This window comes from Bombyx mandarina, chromosome 25, assembly GCF_030267445.1.
Source record: "Bombyx mandarina strain Sakado chromosome 25, ASM3026744v2".
Classification (NCBI taxonomy): domain Eukaryota; kingdom Metazoa; phylum Arthropoda; class Insecta; order Lepidoptera; family Bombycidae; genus Bombyx; species Bombyx mandarina.
The window spans coordinates 9,116,291-9,127,508 of NC_143231.1; the positions used below are offsets into that span (position 1 = coordinate 9,116,291).

Here is an 11,218-nt window from a genome sequence, read left to right on the forward strand (position 1 = left end):
ATTTTATTTAAAAAAATAAAACAACTTCAAATATCGTTGAAATTTTTGTTAAAGACCCGAACGGAGCCGGAGCGGGCCGCTAGTTGTTAATAATATAATTTACTTAATCGATCATGAATAATGTAATAATGATATATGTCGGGTATCAAGCAGCGGTATGTTGTAAATAAATACGCGATTGTTTAATGGGTGGCAAAAAACAGATGTTGTGTTTTTGTTCATGTTACGGTTTGAATATTTAATTTTTATGTTTTTTATAAAGCTCTGGACGCGTCACGTTTTAGCGCTTGAACAGTAAAATGAGCAATTGAGGGGACATTTGTACGAGGAGTTACAATAATATTTCGTTGTTAGTTAGTCATTGTAAAAATTATCTCATTGATAGTATTTTTATGATTGACATTTTTATCTCTAGTTGGAAATCTATCATTTTGCGTTATCTACATACATATCTACGTTTTTTTTTTTAAAGTATATCCTTTTGTGTGAAATGAAACGTGAAAGACAAGAAATTATTATTTTTTATAGAAAAACAGAAGTTAGCACATTATTCAACAACCTCCGAACCTACACCTCCCATGTGACTACGACAGTTGTAAAATTTTCGAAAATAATGTAATGACAATAAAATATGCGAGATTAAACTGTAAAATTAATTATAATTTATATCTACGACTCGCGTGTAACCCATGAAGATATAAAAAAAGTAAGATTATGCAACAGTTGTTGTATCAAAATCGCTTCTTTTAAGAGATCCCTTACTAGGATGTTTTCAGTCATCTAGTTATAAAATGTGTCAACAAGTGCTCATTGTTGACCGCCACTTAACGTTTTTTTTTTTTTATATTGATTATTGCGGGTAATTGTTAGTTGCATAGAAACGACATGACCAGACAATAAACAATAGGTAGACAGACACCAGCGAAATTTTTTAAATAAAGTATAATAAATTTAAAGGACAATGCCCAAAAGTGGGCCAACTTTATGTCAAAACTATTTGTACTTGAAAAACTGTGCCTTATTTTTTCACGTTGTTTAGTTTATGTATCAACATTTCTTTCACCCTGGCATTGTTTTACAAAAAAATTAATTACTTAATTGTTAACATCCCAAAACTGAGTGCCATAGTTTTTAAATTCGCCAATAGGCAAAGGGCTTAGCCCATACAGCCTTATAGTAAACCTATATGCTGCCAAACGAAAGAGATGTCTGCGACTTGAACAACAAATTAAAAAAAATAGCTAATGGGTATAATTCACAGACTTCTTAGTTTAATTTTGATCAATTCAATATTTATATATTGTAATAATAATTATTACTTAAAACCATGAATTATTTAATATTTTTAGATATTAATGATTCCATTAGTAAAAATCCCAATGGCCTACCATTACTCTATTCTCATTATATATGATCAGAGAGTTTTGGCAGCAACCCGAGTGAAGCGTCACTTGAAGTTTTATTTTAATGTTTTTGAATAGTTTATTGTGATGTATAATATATAAATTGGGTGATGTTTTGTGTAGTAAACGTCAATAATCGGTGTTCACGATTGTTGAGGCATTGGAATAAAACTGTTTTTTTTTTTTCAAGATAAAGGTCTGCGGAAATTTACGCTCACTCAATGTGCTATTCATCGAGTTAACGTCAAAACTCCCAAAAGTAATAAAAAGAGATACACCGGCTTTTTATTGACTAAAAAAAATATAACTACGACAGACTAGGCTGTATAGGCTACGTTCTTTGTCTGCTTATTGCCGAATTTAAAAACAACAACAACAATATCGTTGCCGGCTTCCGGATTTCATTTCATTTTATTATTATTATGAGGATATAATAATAATAAAATGTACGTAAGGGCTTATTTCTAGCAACATTAACCACAATTAACTTATTTAATACTGTAAATAATGATGAGAGCAATTATAGATTTCGAAGAAAACAATTAACAACTTAATTTTAGCTGCAGAAAAAAACAGATTTCTCTTAAACCTGGGTGAGAATATAATAATCGTTTTCTGAATATGAAACGATATTTCTTTGTCTATCAAATTAAGTTAAAACCATGACACGACAACTTTGTTAGGGGCCCAAACGCCCATAGAAAATGGGCATTGTCCTTTTAGACGACCGATACACGCAAAAAGATAAATAAAAGATAGATAGGGAATCTTCACGCACTGTGTTTGATTGTTGAAATTTAAATAAAAAATACCATTTACCTATACACATTTTCTGCTCATGAAGGCTAGGAATATCTGTCCCACGAATCTGTAGTCCATTCATGCTGGATCTACGAATGCAGAAAGGTATATAATATTTGGGTACTTATACTCGTACTAGGTCACAGATAACCCCCAATACTAGGTCTACGTGGATTGTACTGTGACTGATATATTCCGGTGCCACTACGCTTGGCTATAAATAATAACTAAACATCAGAGAGTTCAGGGAGCTTATCTCACGTTTCTATATAGGTTAATAAAATATGTAAACTAAAACATTGTATACAAAGAGGATGTTTAGAATTATAAATTTTAATATTGTTGATATGATAATTGTTTTAAATTATATCAATCATTATTCATATCAGTTGATCGTGTAAAAATATTTAAAATTTTACACTAGTAAAACCTAAATTGAAATTGACGGTCAACGAAACGAACTGGTAACCAGTGAAACTGTGACCTTGGCCTAGACCACCGATGCCATCCGACCTAGACCGTGTCCTTCACGTGATGATATACCGTAAATATAAATAGACTAGTGTCTCAGTCGGGCGTTGCCCGGCCACACGTTATATTTAAACTTGCCAGACAATGATACCTGTGTAGGGCATGCTTTCTAGTTTTGTCCGTTATGATTTTAGTAAAAGAATTTAATGAAAACTTTGGGCGTTATTAAGAAATATGTGTAGACTTAACTTCCAAAGCCAGGAAATAAATACACAGATTGAAATAGTTCACGTAATTCTGTATTGCTTTATTTGTAACTCCACTTGTAGAATTTAGGTATCTGCCCACTACGGAATACACTGCTTTCTGTCCCGCTTTTTCAGACTACCGCTTTTTTTATTATGTCACGTCCCCACTACTCTGCCATTGCTCCCAACAGTGTTGCTATTTGTCAATCCGAAAATTGTCTTAACTTTAACATGATAAATTTTATTTTTATTATTTTACAACAAACCTTACACATGCGTGTCCTGTTACTCTAAACCAAAGATCTAGATCGTACAAAGTTGAGAAATATTTGCACTATCGACCTTTTTCAAGTGCCTTTTCGTGTAAGTTCCTGTCTCGAGAGTTCGAAGGTTTATATTTTTTCAAATAAATCTCATATAATACACTCAGTATAAGTATCACCTCTGAAAATACTCGTCTACGACAGCTAAGACTGCCTTGTCATCTTCAAATTAATTTGAGGGCAATTAGTGGTTAAGGAAAATAGCCGGCAAAGTAAAGAAGATGATTAATAGTCAATGTACTAGGCGTTCTTTAAAGGTAGATCGACGAACGATCAAGACCGTTATACTTTTGATATACGTTAATTCTTCTAATGAAATACGTACTTAACAAATGTTCGCGATTGACTTCCACGGTGAAGGAACAACATCGTGTAATAAAAATAAAACCCGCAAAATTATAATTTGCGTAATTACTGGTGGCAGGACCTCTTGTGAGTCCGCACGGGTAGGTCCCACCACCCTGCCTATTTCTGTCGTGAAGGAGTAATGCATTTCGGTTTGATGGGTAAGACAGCCGTTGTAACCATACTAAGACCTTAGAACTTATATCTCAAGGTGGGTGGCGCATTTACGTTGTAGATGTCTATGGGCTCCAGTAACAACATAACACCAGATGGGCTATAAAAAAAAATCGTAACTGCAGATTTTTACGATGTTTCACGTACTTTAGCGATAAAATCAGCATAATTGAGTTCAGTAATTGTCTGTCCTTTCGGCGTTTAATCAATAATAGGACTTTCACATTCTCTCTCCCAGAATACTGAGGCTATAATTTAATCAGCGGTAGGAACAACTCGAAACTCGAATTTTTATGGAGTTAGGGTTTTTATTTCATTTGTTAGACGGGTGAATGAGTTCACGGCGTATCTGGTGTTTACCGGAACCCATGAACATCAAAGTGAATGCTGCCTTCACTTTGAGACATAAGGTCTAAGTCTCAATTGTATTAAGCGAAATGTTGCTTAAACCTAAAAACCTTTCACCCCTCGAATTATAATGTTGAAAAACCGATGAATAAATTGATCCGGACTTATCCGAATATTTCGAGTCTGCTTTTCTAAATATCCAAACGTCACTTTTTGTTTTTGTCGATTTAAAATTCGTGGGAGCCATCTTACCGCATCTTATTTGGAAACTAATGAGTGAGTTAAAATTGATTGACTGCTACAAAAGAAATCTTTGGGATGTCTTCTACGTTTATTTTATTTCTGCCGTAACAAAGTTCCCGATTTCGATCTGGAAAAAGCTGGTTTTTTCCTTATTCTGACCTAATACTATCACTTTTAAAAAAAACATGTCAACAATGTTGCTTCCTTTTGATATGAAAAAAGGACAAACAAACACACTTTCACGCCTAAGAAACTAAATAGTATGGATTTTAATGTTTAAAAAACTTTGTACTATGTAGAAATTTTACTGGTGGTAGGGAAAAACGTCGTCTATTTCGTCGTCATCTACCCTCTCTATTTCTGCTGGGAAACAGTAATGCGGTCCGGCTTAAAGAGTGGGTCAGCCGTTGTTCTGTAGAACTGAGACTCATGTCTCAAGTTGTGTGATCGCATTTATGCTGTTGACGTCTATGGGTTCCGGTATCCACTCAACACCAGGCGGACCGTAAGTTTGTTAACGCATCGCAGAAAGAAATAATAAATAAAAATAATAGTTTTTTAGAAGCTTGTTTTACATTATGTGGGAAGAGATAGGGAGAAGAGGTACTCGTCCACGTCTTCGGTCTTATCACGAAATCAATTACAATTCAATACTTTACTTTTGCTTGTGTATTGTTCTCATGACTATAGTGATAAGCGAGTATATGATATTTCCTTCAATAAGATTTATTAGTGACAATTTAGGCATTTGTTTTTTTGGCACACGGTCGAGATGACAGTGAAATAGTTAACAGACAGTCAAGGCGACATGGTATGACGCGGACGCATTGGCGATTTATACAACCGCCTTCGCTCCCCGAAGCGTGATTCCCTTTTCAAATGTATCTTAAAGGAGATTGCTCTTTTTCACCTTCCAGCGTCGCGGCTCGGGTGTACAAAGTCAGAGATTGGTGTCGTATATTATTAACTCTTGTTTCGACGAATCCACCTCTGCAAAAGTCTCTAAGGTTAAAAGGGTCGCGAGGTGTAGACATAATTAAAACCACTTTTACGTGTTAATCTCGCGTTTTTTATTGTCATTATATTATTTTCGTGATTAGCCTGTCTGCGACGAAAACAGTATAGTAATTGAAATGGCGGAAACAATGAAATAACAGTTTAAAAAAGAACGCGAGACTAAAAACTGTAAAAGTAGTTTTAATTCGGATTTAGGTAAACAATATTTAAAACATTTACGTAAAGTTATGCTCGTTTCGTAAATCAATGGCAGCCAAATACATCGACAGGTTTGATGTTTCGATGTTTTAATGGCATGTATGATGCGTCAGCAAAACAGAGAAGGCAGTGGAACGCATAGGTTCGCCATTATTCTAATTTAACTGAAATAATTCTATCTCGTATCATATGAATGGCCGGTATTTTTCTTCATTTAACAACAATCAAACCATGAGACCGTCTTCCCGTTCTGCTAATAAAGGAGATTTCTTAATGTCCTCATTAATCCTTACAAAAGTACTCATCAAATACCCAGTTTCTAGAAGCATGACTTAGACACTCCCGTAATTCGCGTCCGCTAAAACCATAAAACGTACTAAAACTCGTATTTTATCGTTATTATCGCGAAATTATTTCAAGTTAACTACAGCTGTGACCCTCCACGAGCAGATAGCGTTCATGATGAATTCAGAAACTTCGTTAATTAGTCGAAGGCGGTCTCAACACTTTCAACGGTCGCCCAAAGCGTTCAGTACCCGTATTATTATTGTTATTATTATTATATAAATTGTGGACGTTTCGTTGTTTATATTTAGGTTTTTTTTTTCTAAGATGGGTAGACGAGCTCACAGCCCACGTGGTTACTGGATCCCATAGACATCTACAACGTAAATGCGCCACCCACCATGAGATTAAAGTTCTAAGGACTCAAGTATAGTTACAACGGCCGCTCCACCCCTCAAACCGAAACGTGTTACTGCTTCACGGCAGAAATAGGCAGGGTGGTGGTACCTACCCGTGCGGACTCACAAGAGGTCCTACCACCAGTAACCAACAGTATACTTGCTCGTTCTTTATCGAAGGCAGAGGACGTAGGTGTCCCTATCGTAAATGATTACTGTCATACCTGAACATCAACCAAGGATATATATTAGAGACTATGCAAACCTCGCTTGAATGATTTAAAAGCGCTCGGGATGTGCAGGACAGGAATAAGTTTCATTACGTTTTAACAAACAATATGGTTTAAATATTGTTGGCTTATGTTAAATTGCTAACTGTAAGCAAATTTGAGTTTGTTGATTCTGCAAACACATTTTCGTTTTTGTTACGTGTAATATTTTCAAATCTGTTATTTAAATTATAAGAATCGCTGTTTACAATATAAACAAAGCTATTGTGATATTTAAAAACGAAATCGAACACATTGCGGTATTGTTATTTTACGTGTAAACAATATAAAAACAAACATTTGCTTTCGTCCAAGCATTTGTACTCTGATAACGTCCGGACATAAACCGGTTCTAGTTGAATAGTTCAGCTTTGAATCGAAGCCAACTCTCGTCGTTACATTCTCGGTTACTTCTACTTAAATAGGCATCGTAGTAAATTTAACAAATTTCATTTAAAATCGGTCGTTCTTTTTTTTGGTTGTTTAGATGGGTGGGTTAGCTTAGTAGCCGTGGGTTATCAGTTCCAGCAGACAGAGTAAAGTACTCGGAGCTTTCTAGAATGATCCAAAGACAATGTCGGCACGATAAAAACAACTTTGTTGAGCGCATCTGTGAAGAAGTAGAGGAGCATGCGTTCAGATCGCAAAGCTCGGACCTCTTCAAGAAGTTAAAGCTGCTGACAAAACAGTTCAAACCTAGATCATGGCTGGTAGAAGATGAAGATGGTACGCCTTTGCAAGACTTAGAGGCAGTGACGAGGAGATGGCGCAACTACTGCGAGAATCGTACTATTTAAATTCTATGGTGCTATTTTATTATATAAAAAAAACTGAAAGAGAGCGAGATAGCCCATGCAATGGTGGGATGCTACTTTCTGTCATTTCCACGACAAAAATATGTTGTTTTCATTTTGACTGGGTATTGCACGTTCATGCCTCTGGTAAAAAAATAAGGGCTAAAATATGTACTAGAACCCTGAAACTAAAATAAGACGTGCTCATTACTTTATAAAGGTTACGTAGCGTGAAAAAACAAAAACTTGTACTGGCACTGACAGATAATATCAAGTTATATCCCTACAGAATGAAATATCTTGAATTTTACTTCAGATCACACAAGATTCGTGTGACGTGCGCGTAAAAGAAAAAAAAAAGGTGTTTCAATAAATTAATTCACGCTTACCATAAGTTTGCTACAAATTTTTTACGATCTATTAATTTGTAAAGAAAAAAAACACAATAAACATTTTAAAACTATAAACATTATCGCATGTGGCGCTTTAATATTTCGTTCGTTTCGTTTCACATCACGTACGGTTTCATCAAAGTTTATTTATAAATGGCTTTTATTATTAAAAACTCGTTGAAAGCGTATTTGAAGATATCATTTGTTATTTTGTTATAACATAGCTTTTATACGGAGCATCTAACGAATTCAGAACGCTGGTAGCCTAGGAGGCTATTCTAGTTACGCCCGGACCGGTAGGTGAACTCACAGGCTCAACCTGAGAGAATTTGCTAACACTAGCCCTAGCAAGAGCAGTGCTTCGCGAAATCTACGGATCACACAAATCACAGGATCGGGATCACAGCCCATTGAGAAGATCTCGCGAGAAACTCAGTGGGTCCAATATTTGGAATGTATAATTTTATTTTTGTACTTGTCTACTTCGTATTGCTAACTGACCTTTGTTCCAAAGCTGCGCTAAAAAAACTAACCTGATTTCTGTATTCCCTGAAAATAGATCAACCAATCAATCAATCGTGCTATGGTTTAATTTATGAGGGGTTCGATTCCCGTTCCTAATATGGCACATGCGGTGCTATAAAGTCACTTATTTATGTCAAAACTGAACTGAGCATGAGAATGAAAATAGATTTTTTAATAGTTATCAGCAAGATGTTTGCTTTTACTGATGAAGTTTAAAGTTGTAATTTAGATATTATCGTTTTTATTTCTTTAGTTTAGCAGAACTATGTAAGAACTATCTATATATATAAAAATGAATTGCTGTTCGTTAGTCTCGAGAACGGTTGGACCGATTTGGCTAATTTTGGTCTTGGATTATTTGTGTTAATCCAGAGAAGGTTTAAAAGATAGAAAAATATGAAAATGCTCGGAATTAAATAAAAATAACAATTTTGTTTTTCCTTTGATATGTTTTGTTTTAAGTTTATTTTATAGAAAAGTTTAGGTATTTTATTTATCGATTGAGGCAATACGAAATCTGCCGAGTCAGCTAGTATATAATAAGATGTTGAATTGTTCAACGTTTCTCCTGAAAAATTACATAATTTGCATAAGTGACCTTATCGCACCGTATGTGCGATATGTTGAACAATCTAAACCAAAACATGTCTGATTTTAAAGTAATTTAAAAAATATAGGGTACTCCCATTACCTGTGTCCACGAGCGACAGTGATGAGGTGGACCGTAATGTCATAAAAATACATGGAATATTCAGCCATTTTGAAAGACTATTCGTTATTCGTTGAGTTGAAATTCCATTGGAATTCCAAAAGATCAGATTTTTCCCGATTCCAATTTTAAAACAAAGTTCACATAACAACAGACGCAAAGAGTATATGATGTCAACCCGGTGAATGATGTAAACGATTAAAACAATAGCGTTTGTCGTGTGAACAACGATGAACCATTGTTCACGATAATCGATTTTAACATAACGTCGTATCGAATACGAGTTTACGCAGTTTACCACGTACGTTCAGTTCACAGAAACCGGATAATCCATTATACAACTTGCCAGAACGATAGGTAATACGTGAATACCTGTAATGAAACAGTAGAATCCGGTGTGCCTGCATATTAAAGAAAAGTAATAAAATATTATTAGTAGAATTGGGTAATTAACTAAAGAAGAGTACTTAGATACAAGAAAAGTTTATTTTGACTCTGAATAAGCATTTAACATGCTGACAACTGCTGGAGACACTTTCTTTAATAATCATATTAATTTCATTAAGAAACACTACTTTTGAGGGCGACAAGTCGCCGCGTAATCCTTTTAATCCTTATATACCAATCGTTCCTTATATTTGCGATCCTGATGGGCTAAAGAAAACTAAGCAATTGGGTGACTCGGGTTTTATTGGCTCGTTTATGGTCGGGTCGGAAAACGTCATGAAACGCACTCCTCGTCCTGTTTAATATTGATTTTCTGTCTGAGCGATTCTTAATGCAAATAAAAGTATTTTTATTGCAAGATTTTACGTTTACGACTTTTGTTGTCAAGAGTTTGTTTTAACTCTTGTAGAAGGGTAGACCTTGTATTACCCTCCTGGCTGAGTGCTCGCCCACCTGTCTTGGTGAAACTGGAAAGGCCTTCGGGCCACCAGTAATCCTTCAATCATAAAAACCTTGTATTCATTTGGTATTGAACTCATGTTCCACAAACCACGCCATGATATGACGTTGAAGTTTCAGTTGCAGAGCACAACAGCTGTCCCACTTTCCGCCGGCTGGGGATCGCTCTTATAATATTACTAGCTGAACCCGTCCGCTTCGCTGGGCATTTAAAATTTACATGATTATTACTCACCCCCACAAAAATTCTCATCATTAACGCCCCCGCAACTGATGTAGGAAGTCCAACACATGTAAATATTAGCTTATCCATTAAGTACATGTATTTTCTACATGGATACCAAGTTTCAAGTCAATCAGATGCATGATTCAGTAGTTATAACGGAACATCCATAAAAACCACTGTAGATTTATATATTAGTAGAGATAATTCTCGGAGAACGATGCCACTTGGTGAATCTCTTAACCGCGATTTGCGATACCCACAGGAAAATATGTGGTTATAGTATTCTAGATAGACGACACAATAAAAATATGTGACCGACAGATAAATTTTTCCGGTTCTGTTGAAAGAATAATGTACTAGTGCCTACCTAAACGAAATTACCATACATTTATATATTTACACTATAGTACGAGAAAACAACAACGTTTCTAATTCTTTGGTTTCAGTTTCTTTGGTTGAGTTTAAATGAAGTCGTCGTGGCCTAAAGAAGTCGTCGTGGCCTAAAGGATAAGACGTCCGGTGCATTCGTTGTTGCGATGCACCGGTGTTCGAATCTCGCAGGCGGGTACCAATTTTTCGAATGAAATACGTACTTAACAAATGTTCACGATTGACTTCCACGGTGAAGGAATAACATCGTGTAATAAAAATCAAACCCGCAAAATTATAATTTGCGTAATCACTGGTGGTAGGACCTATTGTGAGTCCGCACGGGTAGGTACCACCGCCCTGCCTATTTCTGCCGTGAAGCCGTAATGCGTTTCGGTTTGAAGGGTGGGGTAGCCGTTGTAACTATACTGAGACCTTAGAACTTATATCTCAAGGTGGGTGGCGCATTTACGTTGTAGATGTCTATGGGCTCCAGTAACCACTTAACACCAGGTGGGCTGTGAGCTCGTCCAAAAAAAAAAAAAAAACAAAAAAAAAAAAAATGCACATTAACACTCTGATCGAGTTATAACAACCCCATTATAAACGTTCAAAAGTGTAAATGACTTTTTCGCTGATATGATATTTGTATACACCTTCGATATGGGTTTTATAAGAAATAATATCAATATAACTTATAATTTACGTTCAAAACAGGCTTATGACACATGACTCTGAATAGCAAAATATCTTCTATTATAATAAAGTTGAAAT

General features: G+C 35.5%; 1 protein-coding gene across 4 annotated transcripts in view; it reads left to right on the forward strand.

Annotated features, from left to right (window-relative positions):
* Positions 1-11,218, forward strand: part of KrT95D (phosphofurin acidic cluster sorting protein KrT95D) — a 112,280-nt gene that overhangs the window by 62,037 nt on the left and 39,025 nt on the right. The window lies entirely within an intron of this gene.